Raw genomic sequence first — 20,135 nt, forward strand, 5'->3', positions numbered from 1 at the left:
AACTCGTGATCAGTTATTTCTCAGTTAAACCTGTGATCAGTTCTGTTTTGGTTAAACTCATTATCAGTTCTGTTTTGGTTAAACTCATCATCGGTTCTGTTTTGGTTAAACTCATTATCAGTTCTGTTTTGGTTAAACCTGTGATCAGTTCTGTTTTGGTTAAACCTGTGATCAGTTCTGTTTTGGTTTACCCAATGATCAGTTCTGTTTTTAGCCCTGGTTTAGTCCATGTTTTACAGACAGAGGTTAGTGCAAAGAAAGGAAATGTGCATCAACAGTTTAAAACAATTACAATCATTTTAGAAACATTTTACTCAAATATGTACGAAAAAAATTAACACCTCGAAATAAATAGTTCTTGACATCGGTGTGGAATTGCAGATTTGGTCCAAGAGACTTTGGAGGACGCTTTCACAACTTCCATTGAGGCTGTGCAATATAAGGCCAAATCATTATCACAATATCTGATAGCTTTTATTTTTTCTCATAACACGTAAGCCCTAATTTTTTTATTTTTGGTTTATTAATAAAACATACCTTTAGCCCAGTCTGAAAACTGGCTCAGCTGACCAAGATCAGAAGAGGAAAGTATGTGGTTACTTTCCTTATTGGAAGTACTTTAGTGGGTGGAATGTCTGAGATTGGGCCTGGGTTTGTCCTAGTTCAGCCTAATGTGTTTCCATTTCCTGAGAATTGATGTGTAAACAGATATATATATATATCTACTTTATTGATTTTTCTTTGAATATTGGCTTTCAGCCCTGCACATGGCCCAGGTCTGAGCCAGAATAAGTGCTAAATGAAGTCGTCTTGCTCGTTGGCACACAGTCGCTGTCCTCAGTGGTCCGCAGTGGGAACAGTTCTGGTCCCCTCAGTGTCCCTGCGGAGACAGTTTTAAAGAGATATTTCAGGATTTTTTACATAGGGCCTCATTCCAAGTTATCCAAAGTGTTGTTGATTTCTGGAGATTTTTTGTTTTATTGCTAGGCTAGTGCTAGGCTAGTGCTAGGCTAGTGCATGTCTATGGTAACTAGTAGCCTGCATTAAAAACAGTCTGACACACTCCACAGTGCACCTGAGGCAAATCACTTATAACACCAGACTACTATATAAATGTCTGTTGACTAAATATTTTTTTAATATAACCATTTTGCATTTAAAAGAACTTATATTTGAGCAGCATCAGCTTCCTGGTTGTAAGCTACGCAGCGGCGGAGTGATCTGCTCAGTTACCGGATCTACAGTAGTTTGTTTACCTGCGGCCGCATTGCTACACGTGGAATTAACAAAGGAGCTTTCTACAAATCAGATATGGCAACGTTTGGAGGACGACCCCATGATTTTAAAGAGGTTTTTAATGCAGGCTACCACTTACCATAGACCTGTGCTAGCGTAGCACTAGCCTAGCACCACTAAACCCGTCAAATATAAGGACTGCATGAATTTAAAAAATGTATACAGTGGGGGAAAAAAAGTATTTGTGTGTTTTTATCCTCATTTACATCTCGTTTTTACAAGGGCATGACTTTTTGTTTGTTGCAATTTTTCAGGCATTTTTCAAGAAGCTTTTAGATTTGGGTAAAGCTGAACTGAAGAAAATGTGCTCGGCTAAGGCGGGGAGCTTTCACAGTGAAAGTGGTTACCGCGGCGGAGTGTGACAGGCGCTCGAACCGGAACCGGAGCTGGGACCGAGGAGAGTTCTTATTCCTCAGCTCTGAAACAGGAGGAGATGTGTCAGCACACAGGAAACAGCAGCACCATGCCCAAACAAGGCAACAGAACCAACAGAACCTGTGGGGCTCCGGCAGATCAGCGGACTCCTGCCCTCAGCCGCAGCCTGGTTTGGGTCTTCAGAGCAGCTGCTGAAGCTGCAGGAGCTGGATGTGGATCTGGAGATTCTACTGTCCTTCTTCACCGCCGCCCTGCACCACAACAGCTGTGTCACATGCCCTTTCAACCTCCCATTATGTGTGACAGATGCCCTCCCAGGTGCGGGCTTTTACCTGTGCCTAAGCCCCGCCTCCGGAGAGCTGTGATTGGCTGCATGCTCTGCCGTCTCCTCCAGCGTCTGGTGGTCCAGGCTCCTCTGCTCCATCAGGGCCCTGTTCCAGATCAGAGCAAGAGCTGGGTTTGTCTGGTTTAGTCCAGGTTTAGTTCATGTTCGGTCCAGGTTTAGTTCAGGTTTGGTCCAGGTTTATTTCTTTTGGTGGGGCTTATGGAATTCAGAGGTGCCAAGGCAAATACTAGAGGAAAGAAGAAGCTAAAAGACAAACTACGAAGGTTAGCTACATGCTAATGTTCTGCTAACAGCAGCTTAAGTTGTGCTAACGGCGGCTAAATGCTACCATCGGCATATGTTTGAACAATGTTATGATGTGAAATATTAAAATATCATAGGACATGATTGTTTAGAAACTAAGGTGATCAACGTAACGGGGACCTGTTTTAAGATCAATGTTTTTTTTTCATTGTATAAAGAGCAGAAGTGTAGCTTTGTAAAGAACATGGAAGGACTTAGTAATCTTTGTTTATGACAGAAATATCTGTGTTTCTCTGACCACAGAAATCACTGACGTCAACACTTTTCAGGTTTATGGCTCTGACGTCTGCTCAGAGACGCTGCATCAAGTGGAGGAGTGCGACAAGAACCTGTAGGACTGAACGGTCAGTATTTGTGTTTGTACAAGAGCAGTGGCCCACCATCCCGATAGGATGACAAGCTGCTAGCTAAACAAAGTAAAATGAAAGGGATTTTTTCCCTCACTTGAATGAGCATTCAATAAATCTAATTTTAACTGTGTTTTTATTTATTTTTTGCTTTTTGGTTTTTCAGCAGATGAATATTGAAAGAAATGGTCCCAGGGAAACATTGGTGTCTGAAAATGATTCCATGATACACTTTCCGGTCCTGGCTACGGCTAAGTGCTGTTGCTTTTTTTTCAATAACAGTACTTTAACAATACTTAGGTTTCGATACTGATACCTGAACGATACCTATACCAAAATATATAAATATAAAAATCTAGAGCCAGAAAACAGAACAATAATCTGTGGAAAATCTACAAATTGGCAATATCGGGTTCATCTCCAGTGCCACAAAATGGGTAAAAATGGGTAATCTCTTGGGGAAAAATTATGGGAAATTGAAAAAATATGGAAAAATATGTGTAGAACAAAATAGCAAAACTGAGGGAAACAAATTGGGCAACAATGGAGATAAAATGCTGTCCCTGGCTTGGATTTGGCTTTGAGTGTGGTGATATGAACTTATGGAGCTGACTCCTCTCTGACACTTACCCTCGGTGCCTGTCCGTCTGAGAGTCCACACTGAGCAGACGAGGAAACAGACCGGAGCGACGCTTCACCGGGGAACACATCCCCGACTGAGAGATACAGGGGAGAAAGGAAGAGAGGGGAGGAGAGGTGGGAGTGAAAGGAAGAGGGGGAGAGGGAGGAGAGAGAGGAGGAGAGATGAGGAGAGAGAGGAAGAAGAGGAGAGAAAGGAAGAGAGGGGGAGGAGAAGGAGAGAGAAAGGAAGGTGGGGAGAGGTGGGAGAGAGGGGTAGAGGGGGAGGAGAAGGGGAGAGAAAGGAAGAGGGGGAGAGGGAGGTGAGAGAGGAGAAGAAGAGGAGAGAAAGGAAGAGGGGGAGGAGAAGGAGAGAGAAAGGAAGAGAGGGGGGAGAGGTGAAAGAGAGGAGGAGAGACGAGGAAAGTTAGTGGGAGGAGAAGAGGAGAGAAAGGAAGGGAGGGAAGAGGAGGTGGGAGAGAGGAGGAGAGGGAGAATGAGGAGGGGGAGGAGAGGAGGAGAGAAAAGGGAGGGGGAGGAAAAGGTGAGAGAAAGGAAGACGATGAGAGAGGGGAGAGAGGAGGGGAGGGAGAATAAGGAGGGGGAGGAGAAGGGGAGAGAAAGGAAGAGAGGATGATGGGGCGAAGAGAAGAGGGAAAGGAAGGGGTGACGAGAGAGACAAATGAGTAAAAACAGCCATATATCAGGTGTCTGAAGTTAGTTCTGCAGTGTGGGTTCAGACCTCGTGGGACATGTGGACCAGTCCGGACCCGCTCAGACTGGTGGGGAAACCGGACCCGCCCCTCTGCATCATTTCCATGGAGACGCTCCGCCCCCTCATTGCTCTCTGTCAAAAACATTCCAGTCAGTCCAAGGAGCATGCCCCTGTGCCGCCAGTAGGGGGAGCTCACCTTTATGGACTCCAGCAGGCCTCCATGCGCATGTCCGTTCTCCACACGCCCCTCCTCCTCCGTCACTCCCAGCATGCACTGGGAGCGTGCGTGCAGTTCATCTAGGAGCGGGTCGAGGAGCGCACTGCGGGTCCTCTCCTGAAACAGAGACATCAGGACCGTGACGACAGGGGGCGCCAGAGAGGGGCGTAGTAACATTTACTACAGTACAGCTGATATAGAGAAGCTCTGACCTCGAGGCGGGCGAAGCGGTCGCTCTTGTAACAGGCCAACTCCGCGTTTATCAGTTTGGCCAACAAGAACTCACGGAAGTCCTGCCCCTGTATCAGAGCAGACAGACGTGAGAGCTAGCTCATATATGGGCGTGTTGCACCTGATTTGTCTTCGGAAACGCCGTATATTACACTGGTTTACAACAAATTTGGTGCTTAGGTTTTGTGAGCTGATTTAGAACAGTTGTGATGTTCTGAATCCTAAAATCACATTTGTTTTGCTCAATCTGGTCCATTTCTTTTTACCCCTCGGCATAGGGCGACCAGATATTGCACTTTCAAACTGGGACACTAGTGTGTGTAGTGGGGGGAGCCAAATTGTGACTTTATCCCACTAACTGGTCAAACTTATATAAAAGTCTGAAGTCAATTAAATGGACCCATCAGCTTTGAGGTGACAGACTTTAAAGTTATTTGATTGGTGCAGTCACGGAAACTGTGTTTGACGTAGACGTGGCCAAAAGTCAGGAAGTTAAAAAACTGCTTTAGTCATAGTGCTGGTGAAAAACCAGGACACATGGGACAGAGATTGTGTAGAACTGGAACAAATCCACTGGGACATGGGACAGAGGGCTCAAAACGGGGAACTGTCCTGGGTAAACTGGGACACCTGGTCACCCTCACCCTTGACCAAATGTTGCTGAAGGGTCTTGTCTTTAATGTCTTCAGTCCTGGTGCCTTTGTCCACTGTAAAGGGGACACTGGGGCTGGAACATCATTACATTTACATTTATGTCGATATTTTGCTACAAAGCAGCCGTGCTCACAAACAAGTGTGTGTTGGTGACGATTAATAAAAGCTATATACAGGCACAAAAACGTAGTGTTAAGCAGCTCCTTGGCTGGGGCTGGAGCAACATCTTGGTGTTGGTTTTAACAGAACGACAGAAAGTCAAGATCATGGGCCTCATGGAATACAGAGATTGGAAAATCCACTTAGCTCCAAAACCTGACCTGATACAGAAAAATGTACGTCATTTTCAAAATGTTCTAAATCAATTACACATTTTAGACCCTCGCCAAAAGTATATTGTTTGTTATCAGTGGTGCAAATCTGATATTTAAATGAGTTTAAAGGGGCTAGAAGCAAGTTAGCCATTTTATACTCACTACTGCCACCTCAGGTCATATATGTAACTGCACCTTCTGTATTAAGCTTGTGCATGACGGCACTTCAGACCCGAAGTGACACCGTTTTTAGTGACAGTGCCGGATTTTAGAGCAGGTCTGGGCTCATTCTACACATTAGGACATTGTTGGGACATGTAGGGGGAGGAAAATACTTAATTTTAAGATCTTTAAACTCTATATAGTCCCTTTAATGTGTGAGATAAATAATCTGCTGCAGCTCTTATAACAAAGCCACTGAGCGCCTTTGGGAGAACAGCAGTAAATCAATTGTCTATATCTAGATGTCCTATCATTTTTACTTTATTTTAGCAAATCATTATTATTGCAAATCAATGGTCTAGACAGGGAAGTCAGGGAGACTGTCTGTGATGTGTGTCTTCAAACATGTAACCATGTCTACGCCCTCATGCAGAGCTGGATCCACGCAATGGCTGAAGGAGCGTGTCTCTCTCCATGTGCCCACTCGAGGAACCGGTGAACAGCGGAACAAGCGAGCGGCGCCTCCTCCTACTTCATCAGTATGTTGCAGACTGTTGCTTATAACCCCCCCTGCGTTCACAGTTGGATTTGATTCATTATTTCTAAATTAGCCTTACACAGGCATTTGTAATCATTTTCAAAGTGCTTCATTTTACCCCTTGTTGTCATTCACCTTATTCCGCCCCGCCCACTTTTGCCACTTTTTGCGTTGTCTCGGCACTTCCGTTGTACAGACACTTCCGGTCGAGCACGAAGCCCATTCATTTAAACGGAGAACGAGGGAAAATATTCTCCACTCAAATCTGATGTTTAGTCGGTTGATTTGTGTAAAATGGCCAATGTTCATTTTCACCAACATGTCGACACTGCAGCGTTTCTTTGTTTTCGTGTAGTAACTGATTTTATGTGGACTTCTCCAGTCCCATGTTAACACATAGGAGAAAAGGGGCGGGCACAATTCATGGCGGCGCCTTCGCGAGCCTCCGGAATAAGGTGAATAAGACAGTATCCACGAAACCATATCATTTGCATTTTCTCTATCTCGTATTTTGTCTTTGTGAGAAAAATGGACTGACGTTTTGATTAGGTCCAGTCAACTAAATTTACTTAATGTCTTTTAGCATCTATGAGGGACCAAAATCTCGGCTGCACCTGCTTTAGCCCGTACTAATCTATCTATTTATTTTACATGTGAATCAGGCCCTGAGTACGTAGTTCTGTGTGTGTCTCAGACCTTGTGAAAGAGTGGGGGGTGAGGCAGAGCTGGACCGAACTGCGGGACGTCTTCCCTGGCCGTCACCGACACCTGCAGGAGGACAGGAGAACTGCATCAAACGCCACAGTCTGAGGCTTATGGAGAGACCGGACTGCCGGAGATCTGTCTACCTATATCTGTATACCTCTTCCTGGTCTTTTGTGGAGGCTGATTTGTCCTCCAGCTCCAGGTATATCATAAAACACGTTCCATCTTTCTCCTTATTTGTCACCCATTTAAAAAAAAAAATACCATACTGGTATTGTCTAACAGTACCCAGCCCTAATTAAAATGCATTAAGTAATGTTATGAATGTCATGTGTAAAGCCCCCTGCTACACTGCATTCCAAATTATTATGCAAACTGTATTTCACTGCCATAAAGGTAAAAAACGTTTTTCAATGAAACTCATGGATGGTATTGTGTCTAAGGGCTCTTTGAATCTCTGACATTAATCTCAGAGACCTGGGATGATTAGTTGTCAGTTAAGCCCAGTTAAGGGAAAAACTACTGAAAAAGGGTGTTCCACTTTATTATGCAGATCATCATTTTCAAGCAATATGGGAAAGAAAAAGGATCTCTCTGCTGATGAAAAGCATAAAATAGTTGAATGCCTTGGTCTAGGTATAAAAACCTTCAATATTTTATGCAAGATGAAGCTTAATCATCGCACTGTTAAGAGATTTGTGGTTGATTCAAACACACTCGGGTTTGTGCAGATAAAGGCACAATGAGGATGGTTTCTGCCAGACAAACACATCAGATTAAGAGAACAGATACAAAGCAGCATACAGGTATTTGAAGCTGCTGGTGCCTCTGGAGTCTCTAGAACATCAAGGTGTAGGACCCTCCAGAGGCTGCAGTTGTGCATAAACCTTCTATCCGGGCCTCCTCTAAACTGTTCATTGAAGCTGATGAACAGAAACGGCTGCAGTGGCTCAGAAATACATGAGACTCATTTTCAAACAGTCGTGTTCACTGATGAGGCCGTGTGACCCTGGATGGTCAGATCAATGGAGTAGTGGATGGTTGGTGAATGGCCACCATGTCCTAACAAGGCTGTGACGTCAGTAAGGAGGGGGCGGAGTCATGTTTTGGGCCAGAATCATGGGGAGAGAGCTGGTCGGCCCCTGAAGGTGTGAAAATGACCTCAGAAAAATATGTGGAGCTTCTGACTGACCACTTTCTATGAAAAAATATAACTTGGCCTGTTAAGATGTTTTTGATTGAAGCAGCTTTTGATTTCAGTAAATATGACATGAATGAATAATGCTGCAAATTCAACAAATGTCCATTTTCAGTTAATGACAACCTTTAAAATGTATTGAAACTATGAGTTGCATATAATTTGGAACAGTAGATTTTGAGATGTTCATTATATAATTTTTGTTATCACTGGGAGGTTTTTTCAGTCACATTCATATTATCCCCTAACAGTTAAAGGCTTGAAAATTATGCTGACTGTCATTTGAGTTGACAATTTAGAAAATCTTAATATATCATATATAAATTTGGAACCTGGTGTAAGTGAAGGACTCGAACCTGGGACCTTCTCACTCAACGGGGCTCACCTGGTACCGGTCTCCCTGCGGCTGAACCAGGACGAAGGCGTGGAGGAAGTTGGACGCGATGATGTCCGGAACAAACGGAGTGTTCTCCTCCTGAAAGACCAGCGCCACGATGTCGTTCCCGATGTGTCGCTTCCTCTGCAGCTGCACACATGCACATGCACATGCACGCGCACACACGCACGCACGCACACACACACACACACACACAATAGTATTATGGATATGCTCAAACATATGGCAAAACCAGGACTGGATATTCACCAAACGTCACCAAGCTAATTCAGAGGGAGGTTCAACCAGAATAAATATGAAAAACACAATCTCCTGCTTCCATGTTGCAGTCTGTTGTGGATTTTCTTGCTTAATAAAGTTTAAGAGATGTTTGTCTAGTCAAGATGTGAAGTTTATTCTGAAGTTAACTCTGCCCGAGTTAGCTTTGGCATCGCCTTTTATAGGTGAGCACACCAAAGACACCAAAGGCACACCACACGGGAAGCACAGAACACACATAGAAATGGTAATACAGTTGGAGATGTCAATGCAGGCCACCAAAAGGCGCTTTGCATGGTCATGCATCAAGGTGGCGTTTGGAGACAGAAGGAGATCTTTGTCATGTTGAGGAGACGGGCCATTTGGGCCCTATTGTCAGGGGTGCCCAAACTTTTTGTCTCCGAGGGCCAAAATAAAAAAGTGCCTGTGACTCGCGGGCCAAACATAACTGCAAATTACAAAGCTACTTTATTTTATTTACTTTTTATTTTTTTCAATAGCCTACATTTGCATTTGATTCTATCTATGCAAAAACATGCTATATTAAAAAATACTGTAGCAATTTAGTGCAAAAAAAAAAAATCACCTGTATCTACAGCACCTACAGTAACTTTACCTGATTCGTTAACTCAAAGAAAATGCCACATTAGATCATTTTTAAAGTGTCATTTCAGCATTAATTCTTCTATAAGTCACTTTTTATCATATACTGTTATTGATGTCAACAGCCTTTCCAATAAAAGTTGGAAAACTGTGAAAGTTGCTGCTACAACGCTCTGTAATTGATAAATACCAAGACACCACAACAGTGTTTCCTTAACTTTGCGAAAGGGGTGAAACAGCGCCCCCAATTTGACGCTCTTGGTCAAAAAGTGTACTAAACTTGTCACAACAAGTCTGAGTCAGATGTTGGACCTGTTTGTGACGATTACCTGTTGGGGATCTCCAGGAGTGAGGGGCAGCTTGGTGCACACGTGGAACATGATCTCCTGCTCCCTGTGGACCGTGTAGACCGACTGAGAACCGGTCTGACCGTGGACCACATCCAGACCGCCCCGGAACCTGGATCGGAAAGAAACCAAGACTTTTGGGTTGGTAAATGTTTTTTTTATCATCTATTTTTAGGCATGCCCTTATAGTATTTATAGTTTACTATTCATCTCTATTTAGATTTATATGTTTTAGTTCCCCTCCTGGAACCGCCACCTTAACGTGGTGGAGGGGTTTGAGCACCTGAATGATCTTGGGAGCTCTATTTTCGGGGGTTCGTGCCCCTGGTAGGGTCTCCTATGACAAACTGGTCCTATAGGTGACGGGTCAGACTAAGAGCGGTTCAGAAGCCCCTTATGAAAGACCAACAGGCCCGGTTAGAACCATGAAGCTGTCCTTCCGTGGACCCACCACCTGCAGGAGGAGCCATAAGGGGCTGGTGCAATGTGATTTGGGGAGCTCCAACAGCTGCCCCCACGACCCGGCAACGGACAAGTGGAAGAAAATGGATGGATGGATGGATGGATGGAGGCTAGAAACAATTACCAGTGTTCTAAAGATGCGATAAAAGTGCATTTCGGAACAGTGGAAATGGGGCTGAGGAATGGATGGATTGAGTGCCTATTTTCCAATCTCTACTATTTCATGGCACAACAACGAAAGCAGGACAGAACCAGGACTAACCCGGCGAAGTCCTGTAGGTCGACTGTTTGTCCAATCAGAGACAAGAACTCGGTGAAGGCTGGAGTTTCCTCGTTGTTGCTGAACAGCTCCTCTTCTGACACCTGGACAAAAGAAAGAAACATGAGGACAGAAAAAGTATGAAACTCTCAATCTTCTGAAATTACACAGTGAACACAGGTGATAATACCGTAACTGTACTTATAAAAGGAAATGTGCACAGAAAGTTGCGGCAAACTTCCTGTAAAGTCCAACTGTAACTGTTCCCTGCTCCCATTTATTTCATTTGATTCCTTCAACCCTATTAATCACGTGGGATTAGAATGGAAGAAGTTTTTAACCAGCATAATGAAGTGTATAAAGGCAACATCGATTCAAAAGTATTTTGAACAGTATATTTAGAGTATATTTCGATGTTCGATGTTGCCTTGCCATGCTTATGCAACGTGACAAAACAGTCAGCATGTGCGCCCGCCCCCCGCACTACCCCTCTCCCCGCAGGAAAAACTGAACTACTACTCCTCTGTTATATAATAAGTATAATCACATTTTGTATCCAATAGAGACTAAGCCTATAGCTTATTGTTACAGACGGTATCGCGTCATAGAAGGGGGCGTGGCCTTGCCGAGGGGGTAAAACAGAATCTTTTGGGAAACACAATCTTTTTAGCCATTTTCTGGTAAAATATTAACGTATTTATCTCATACAAATAAAGTCTAATCTAAATCAGATCCATATGGATGTTTATTCACAGCAGATTGTTCAATAGAAGCGACAAAACAGCAGTCGTAGCTAGTGCTAACTTGGGCTAGCATTAGCATTCGCCGTTATTTATGTATTCATGGGCTGTTGAACCACTTTTCTCCTCTCCATGTCTTTGTATCTTTATTGAGTAGACAACTATATTCATAATTCAGCATTTGTGAAAGTCGTTTCAATAATTAGAGAAAGTCTAGATTTTCTCCAAATTGTTTTCCCCCTTAACTGTTTTCAAACATGACCATATATGGGCGATTCCAGAGATGCCGTATAGATACAGACAGATACAGATAGCTAATGCTAACTGTGAGCTAGCGCTAGCTACAACTGCCGTTTTTTCATTTCTACTGAACAATCTACTGTGAGAAAATATCCATATGGACCCGATTTACACTGGACTTTATTTATGTGTGATAAATAAGTTCATATTCCACCATAAAAAGGCTAAAAAGAGGGAAAATTGTGTTTCCCAAAAGATTCTATTTTCCCCCTCGGCGAACCCACGCCACCTTCTATGACGAGATGCCGTCTGTATCTATCAATGTATCTTATCACCTTATTCCGGAAGTTCGCATGGGCGCCGCCATGAATTGTGACCACCCCCTTTTTCCTATCAGTTAACATGGGACTGGAGAAGTCCAGATAAAATCAGTCACTACTCGAAAACAAAGCCGTTTTTAGGCCGTGCAGAGAAAGGGTGCAGTGTTGACTTGTTGGTGCAAATGAACATTGGACATTTTACACAATTCAATCGACTAAACATCAGATTTTCACATCATTTTCCCTCATTCTCCGTTCAAATGAACCGGCTTTGCGCTCGACCGGAAGTGTCAGGACAACGGAAGTGCCGATCCAACACAAAAAGAGGCAAAAGTGGGCGGGGCGGAATGAGGTGAATATGTTTATTCGAGATAATAATGATATTGATAATAATTCCGGCTCGATTCGGGCCGAGATGTCATGAGACATGAGGAGAACACACAAACTCCACACAGAAAGGCCTCGGCCAGTCGAGGATTCAAACCCCGGAGCCACAGGAACCACTGGGAGCGCAGAGCCTCTCACCTGTCCAAACCTCTGGTAGATGACTCCGAACTTAAACGTGTTGTTCACTTCATGTTCGTCAAAGTTTACGATCAGCTCCGACGCCTGAAACAAAACACATTTCAGCTGAGCAATATTTTATTTTACGTTCTGATATAACACTTTATAACACTTTCAGTTTCCTTGCTTTGACCCTGCTCTGATGTACTTCTTGAGGAGGAATGTTTCTGGAGCTTTGTTTTTCCCGCTCATGTTTGAGCACTTGAATCTGCCTCTCTCTCTCAAGAGCTCAGGCCCCTCTGGTCCACCTGATGATGTCATGAGGTGGGGCTCCTCTCTGTTTCTGATAGCTTTAGCACTGCCTCCAGTTAAAATGATTTCTAAGCTGTGTGGAGTTTTATTTTCAGAAAAACGTCTTCTCCCCCCTCAGTGTCAGCTGAGATGCACTCAGAAATCAACGTACCAATTTCTCAGCTTGTTTGATGAATGTGGTAAGTATTATTTATAGTTTTATACAAGTAAAGTGAAGTTGAAAACACAGGAGCCATGATGTTTCTCTGTGTTTGATTCAGTTTAAATTTGACAAACGTTTGTAAGTATAACATCAACCAGGAACTGCGGACAGGGTATAATACAGAAATAGCATTCTGTATTATACCCTGGAACAAGACATCTCTACTTTTTTAAGACTAATATCTTTTGTGCTTTGTCCCTGATACAATAAAAAATTAATTCAAATTCAAATGGACAGGAACGGAACGGAAGCTCGTTCATGCTAGCAGACTGGTTTTTGGAGCCAGCTCCTACAGTTAGAATGGGGTGAAAATTAAGATAAAGATAGCGAAAGGAAAGAGGACGATATTGAGCCAAACATGTGGAGGTCAGAATGACAATGAGACAATGGGTTAAAGAGACGGCAACATTTTTAATAGAAAGTTTACCACATCTAGGAACTTTCGGAGCCTGCCCCGTTTCATTAGCTAGTGCTGCTAATAGCAACGCTATGGCCATATTTTTCAGTCTATGACAGGGAATATCGTGTTGATGTTCTAGAGCAGGGGTTCATACAACTCTATGGGAGAGAAACAGTTTTTGAAAGAAATTTCCAAAAAGAAAATGTCCAGAGGTTTTCCCTGATCATTATTTGACAGTGATCTGATTCACAAACATTATTCTTATGACTGAAAGTCTTGTTTTTGAAAATTATCACCACTTTTGGACACCTTCATGAGGAAACAATTAGACTTCGTTCATATGACCTGGAAGTTAAGACGTTGAACCTTGTGACAGTTTTTATTTAATGTGAACTGGCCCAGGAATTACAGAGAAATGACCAAAAACCTAAGATTCTGACAGTTACCATAGTTACCAGCATGGCATTTACAGCTGCTCCACCGCCTCAATTTTAGGCTCTTTAGAATGTTGTAACGTCATGTGAACACACATTTATGTCAAATCATGAGCCCAATTCAAATTAGATAATGAAATGATAAACGTGACAAACAAAATGATGTTAGTCAAAGCGTCTTTTCCTGTTCCTGACCTTTGGGTAGACGACGGGGCAGAAGCGCTGAGTGGCTGCCTCCTCGCACAGCAGCTGAAACACAGATTCTGTTATTACTGCGACAGAATACACTTAGGTATTCTTTTATGACTGTTTTAATCAAACTCTGTGAGGTGTTTTATTGTGCGGCGGACAGAACCTTCGCCAATTCAGGGACACTGGGAATTTCCGGCAGCTCGTTCAGAAACAGTCGATGGTAAACACTCTTCATTTTAGACCTGGCATGAAGACAGTGAGGTTAGGCTTTTAGTACCAAAATACATCTAGGATAGACAAGACTAAAAACCAGCTAAACCAGGACTGAACCCGGACTAAATCAGGGCTCCATCAAAACCATCAAATGACACTCTTGACCCCCCGCCTTAACCAAGTGTATTTTCTCCAGTTCAACTTTGCCCAAATCGAAACGGTCACAGCCTATAGGCCAGAGTAATGCCTCATTTGAAAGCAAAGAATTACACAACTCATCTAAACAGGATTTTCGTCATGTTGTTGTCTCTTTATTGACATTGTTTTCCATTGCTAATTGTTGCTTTTTCTTCATGTTTTTGTCAATTTTCTGTCACTCTTTGGTGTCTTTTTTGTCGCGTTTTTGTCTCTTAAGTTATCTGTTTGATTTTCCAGTGAACGGCCATTAGCCAGAACAATTGTACGGACAGAAGGTGTGTGTGTGGGGGGTGGGGGGGGGGGGGCTCTTGGTTCCTCTTCAATGTTTCAAAAGAAGACATTTGTGGGTCTCAAATGGGCCAATAGACAAACAAGAGCAATAAAAGAACAAGCACTGAAAGTAAATCTCAAGTCAGCCATATCAGGTCATTCTAAGTTGCTATGGCGCCGGCCCTAACTGGCAGCTAGTTACGTTGGCTCTGTTACCTCTCTTACACTTTTTGCTTTTATCTTTATTTATAGACGTGTTTTTTAAAATTTTTCATCAAGTAGACTAGACATTGTGCATTTGTGCACAGGGGAAGCTGTTTTTTTTGTTGCACTTTCCCTTTTATTTGCGATGTCTTCGGCATTTTTGGGATCTGCGTCTCCTTCTTGTTGTTCTCGTTGCCACGGTGACACACACGGTCCTCTTGTTTATTCACGGGAGCAGCTCCTCGGACTCAAGGACTCAGCTTTCATGCATGTGGAGAGGCCGGTGATCCCCACCGAGATACGCAGGAAACGCAGAGGCTGCAGAGGTGGACGCAAGAGGAGAAGATGGCTACCCTCCGTCATCCTGGGTAATGTGCGCTCCATCTCGAACAAGACCGAGGAGCTGGCCGCACTAACCCGACATCAGAGGGCTTATCGGGAGTGCGGACTGATGTGCTTTACAGAGACGTGGCTGAACGGGAATATACTGGACTCTGTGGTTTCCCTGGACGGATTTAAACTCGCGCGCGCAGACCGGTGTGTGGAGGGCAGCGGGAAGAAGAAAGGCGGGGGAGTAGCTGTGTTTGTGAATGAGAAATGGTGCCACCCCGGACACGCACACGTGAAAGAACAGATATGCACCCAGGACCTGGAGATGATCGTCGTCAGCATGAGGCCTAGGTATCTACCGAGGGAGTTTTCACACATGGTCGTGTTGTGCTTGTATTTCCCTCCCTCGGCCGACGCCGCCGCAGCCTGTGAGCGCATCCACAGTACCGTGACCCAGACGCAGATGCGTCATCCCCGCGCCCTGCTGCTCATCACCGGTGACTTTAATCACGCCTCTCTTTCTGCCACTATCCCCACCTTCACGCAGTATGTTAAGTGCCACACAAGGAACAATAAGACCCTGGACCTTCTGTATGCTAACGTGAAGGGCGCTTACACCTCTGCCCCCCTCCCCCCGCTCGGACGCTCAGACCACAATCTCGTCCTACTGCGGCCGGATTACACACCCAAGGTGCGAAGAGAGCGAGCACAGAAGAGGTCTGTGAAAGTGTGGAGTGAAGAGGCTGAAGAGAGACTTAGGGACTGTTTCCAGACCACAGACTGGAACATGATCTGCAGCTCTCATGGAGATGACATCGACGGCCTGACCCACTGCATCACAGACTACATCAACTTCTGTGTGGAAAACACTGTACCAACCCGGAAGGTACGGTGTTTCTCCAACAACCACCCCTGGGTGACCCCTGAACTTAAAGCCCTCCTGAACCAAAAGAAAAGGGCTTTCAACTCAGGGGACAGAGAGGAGCAGAGGAGAGTCCAGCATGAACTCCAGTGGAGGATCAGGAAGGCCAAGAAGGACTATGGCGAGAAGCTGGAGCAGAAGCTGGCGCAGGGCAACGCACGGGACGTGTGGAGGGGACTGAAGAACATCTCCGGTTTTGGACAGAGTGCCAGAGGGACAGCTGATGGAGACCAGCGCGGGGCGGATGAATTCAACCAACATTTCAACCGGTTTAATTCTCCCCCCACTCCCTCCTCTTCACACGTCTCCAGCACAGTGGACACTGCCCCCCTCCCCCGACCACCTTCACCTGCCTCCAGCCCCCCTGCACCCACGTCTCCAGCCCCCACCATACGGACTTCCTCTAGCACCTGCCCCACCCCCGGCAGTCCACCCCCACACCAGTCCCCCCTCTCCATCACACCAGACCAGGTGAGGAGGGAGCTGAGGCGACTGAAGCGGGGGAAAGCTGCAGGACCAGATGGCATCAGTCCCAGGCTGCTGAGGACCTGCGCAGACCAGCTCTCCGAGGTCCTCTGCCGCATCTACAACCTGAGCCTCAGCCTGGAGAAGGTCCCCGTCCTGTGGAAGACCTCCTGTCTGATCCCAGTTCCTAAAACAGCGCACGCCAGGGAACCGGCCCACTACAGACCAGTCGCCCTGACCTCCCACCTGATGAAGACGATGGAGCGGCTCATCCTCACCCACCTCCGCTCTGTGGTAAGCCCCACCCTTGACCCGCTGCAGTTTGCTTACAGACCCAACATCGGAGTGGAGGACGCTGTCATCTACCTGTCGGAGCGGGCGCTCACGCACCTGGAGCACGCCGGGAACGCTGTGAGGGTCATGTTCTTTGACTTCTCCAGTGCCTTCAACACCATCAGGCCGGCGCTGCTGCGGGGGAAGCTGGAGGACGCGGGAGTGGATGAACATCTCACCGCATGGACCATCGACTACCTCACGGACCGACCACAGTATGTGCGGCTGCGCAGCTGTGAGTCTGAGGTGGTCGTCTGCAGCACCGGGGCCCCACAGGGCACCGTCCTCTCACCGTTTCTCTTCACCATCTACACATCGGACTTCACATACAACACAGACAGCTGTCATCTCCAGAAGTTCTCCGACGACTCCGCCATCGTGGGCTGTGTGTCTAAGGGGAACGACCTGGAGTACCGGTCAGTCATCATAGACTTTGTGGACTGGTGTGAGCGCAACCACCTGTGCTTGAACATCAGTAAGACGAAGGAGATGGTGCTCAGGACCTTTTATGACTCTGTGGTGGCCTCTGCTCTCCACTACGCTGCCGTGTGCTGGGCCCCGGGCAGCACAGAGCGGGACAAGAACAGACTGAACAAGCTGGTCAGGAGGGCCAGCTCCGTCCTGGGCTGCCCCCTGGACTCTGTGGAGGAGGTGAGGGACAGGAGGGTGTTAGCCAAGCTCACCTCCATCATGGACAACACCTCCCACCCACTGCACGGGACTGTAGAAGAGCTGTGCAGCTCTCTCAGTGGCAGACTGAGACACCCTCAGTGCAGGACGGAGCGCTACCGCAAAGCCTTCATCCCCACTGCTGTCAGACTGTACAATAAGACTGTGAAGTAACGCCGACTGTAACAAGTGAATTTCTCCTTTGTGAGATGAATAAAGGTTTATCTTATCTTATCTTAATTGGGACAATGCCATGGTCATCCGTGCAAGTAGAAGAAGAGAAGCCACTGAGAACAGGAAACGAGCACCAACATCTATGAACCGGGACGAGGGAGCATACACCTTATTGTACACCTGGGATACTGTCCTGGAGAAGGCGCCAGTCAGTAGCTCTCTCTCTCTCGCTGTAAGCTCTCCCTACTGACTGGAAAATCCATGAAAGCTGCCTAGGACACGTCACCTCTACCACCAGGTGACGCTTCTGAGGAAGATCACAGGAAGTGATGGAAACTAGTAAAGCAGGTAAACAAACCATCTATCCTACTAAAACAACAAAACAGTCATAATCTAGAGCAAACGCTACCTGTCCCTCAGAGGAGCGAGGAACTCACTGACACTCCGGCTGGACCAGGAAGTGAGTGATGCCAGAGGACGAGGGAGAGAATGCATTGCACTTATACCCGCCTCATACCCGCCAGCTGGTAGGAGACAGGCGCCATGTCACACACGTGTAAAGCCATCAGGATTCCATTATCTACGAGAACTGTCATTTTCAGCAGCTGTACCTGATCTGAAGTGTCCAGAAGTACCAAGTGTGGGAAAAGTGTAAACCCGACCACTATTGACCAGGTTTTCACAATTTGAGACGTCTTTTCCTTCCCATTTGGTGTGAGGGAAAACACCTGCGTAATAATTCAGCCCCTGAGCCGGAGGGTGGAACTGCTATGGCCAAACTCCCTCTCATTACAAACATCGGCATCACTCAAATGAGAGTCAGCATAATTTTCAAGTCTTTAATTGGTAGAGGATCATTTAAATGTGGTTGAAAAAATCTCCCAGTGATAACAGCATTTTTTTCAAAAATCAATATAGTAAAAACCTCAAAATCTACTGTTCCAAATTATTATGCAACTCATCGTTTCAATGCATTTTAAAGCTTGTAATTAACTGAAAATGGTCATTTGTCGAATTTGTAGCATTAGGAGGTCATATTTACTGAAATCAAAAGCTTTTTCAATCAAAAAAGTATTAACAGGTCAAGTTATATTTTACCATAGGAGCCCTTGTGTGAAGCAGCTTCAAAATTCTTAAATCCATTAAAATTGTGAGTTTTTGGACAGTTTCTGCTTGGATTTCTTTGCAGGATGTTAGAATAACCTCCCAGAGCTGCTGTTTGGATGAAAACTGCCTCCCACCCTCATAGAAGATTTTTTTGTTGAGGCTCCAAAGGTTCTCAACAGGGTTGAGGTCAGGGGAGGAGGGGGTCCACATCATGAGTTTATTTCCTTTTATGCCCATAGCAGCCAGTGATGCAGAGGTTTTCTTTATAGCAGGACATGGTGCGTTGTCATGTATGAAGATGATCTTGTTCGGGAAAATACGGCTCTTCTTTTTGTAGCATAGAAGACATAGTCCATGGGCCAGACCAAATATCGGTACCGAAAAGGTGGCAAAGGCTATCGTTGATTTTTAAGTAGGTCCATGTCTGAGGTTTATATTTTTGCATGATAGCCTTTTCAGAGTTACAGCTTTATCATAGTTTTCAGCTGCTGAAGTGAACCACCTCCTTGTCAAAAAAGTTGCTTTTGACACTGGTCCATATTTTGGTTTAGGCCATTTCCATCCCATTAGATACTGATTTACACATTGCATTTGGTATCATTGTAAAGAAGACATTTTCATGTTTCATTTGAGCCCAAATGTACTACACTGTGACCATTACCATGGTAACCAATGCTCCTCAAACTCAAACCTGAGGACGTTTTTTCACCATTTTCACAAAAACACTTTTACTATGTTTAACGCTGTTTCTTCAAGGAACATCACAGAGACAAATGTTTGATACTGGGGAACTCTCTAGACTCTGAGGATTCAGGAAATGTATAACATGGCAGTACTTTCTCAACTTAAGGCCTCACTTTGAGCCACGAAGTAAAAGAATGTCCACCTCACATGAGCCTCTCCCATTGAAATAAGCCTATATCTGCCATTCTAAGGTTGGAACAGCTGGTGAGACTTTCTGTCCAGGACAGGCCAATGCAACTTGAAATTACATTTGTGGAGAAGAACAGTTCTGTATTTCACCAAAAAGTTGTTCATTTATTTTATATATTATAGCTATTTATCATATTATATGCTATATACACACCATGCCAATCTTTTTCTTTCACTACTATACGTAGTCCTGTACATTTGTCTAAAATGTCTCAATAATCCAAGATAATTCCAAAGGTTTGTCTTTGTAGACACCACATGGTTATGCCAAAAATACCATATTTATTTGTTTTACACTTAGTTAATGTGTTTGCTGTAGAAAAGCTGTGCGCTGTTCTGAAGCTGAATTTGCCATAAACCACACGTTTACTATGAACATCAGCCTTTTTTACTGATTAGTAAATTAATAAAGTAAATAATTTTGTAAGGTAATTTCAGTAAAGTTGTTTTATTTCATTACTAATAAATCAAATATAGTAGTATAAAGATGGTGAGGTGTGAGGTGTTAAAACCAGGACATGAAGAGTCAACACAAAACTACAGCTTAGCCTCATCCAGAACTAAATCACAGAGGCAGTCGACAAAGCAAAACAGTCCATATTTTTATTTGATTAAACAATTTCTCCAG

This window comes from Gobius niger (assembly GCF_951799975.1).
Source record: "Gobius niger genome assembly, chromosome: 11".
In the NCBI taxonomy this organism is placed as follows: Eukaryota; Metazoa; Chordata; class Actinopteri; order Gobiiformes; family Gobiidae; genus Gobius; species Gobius niger.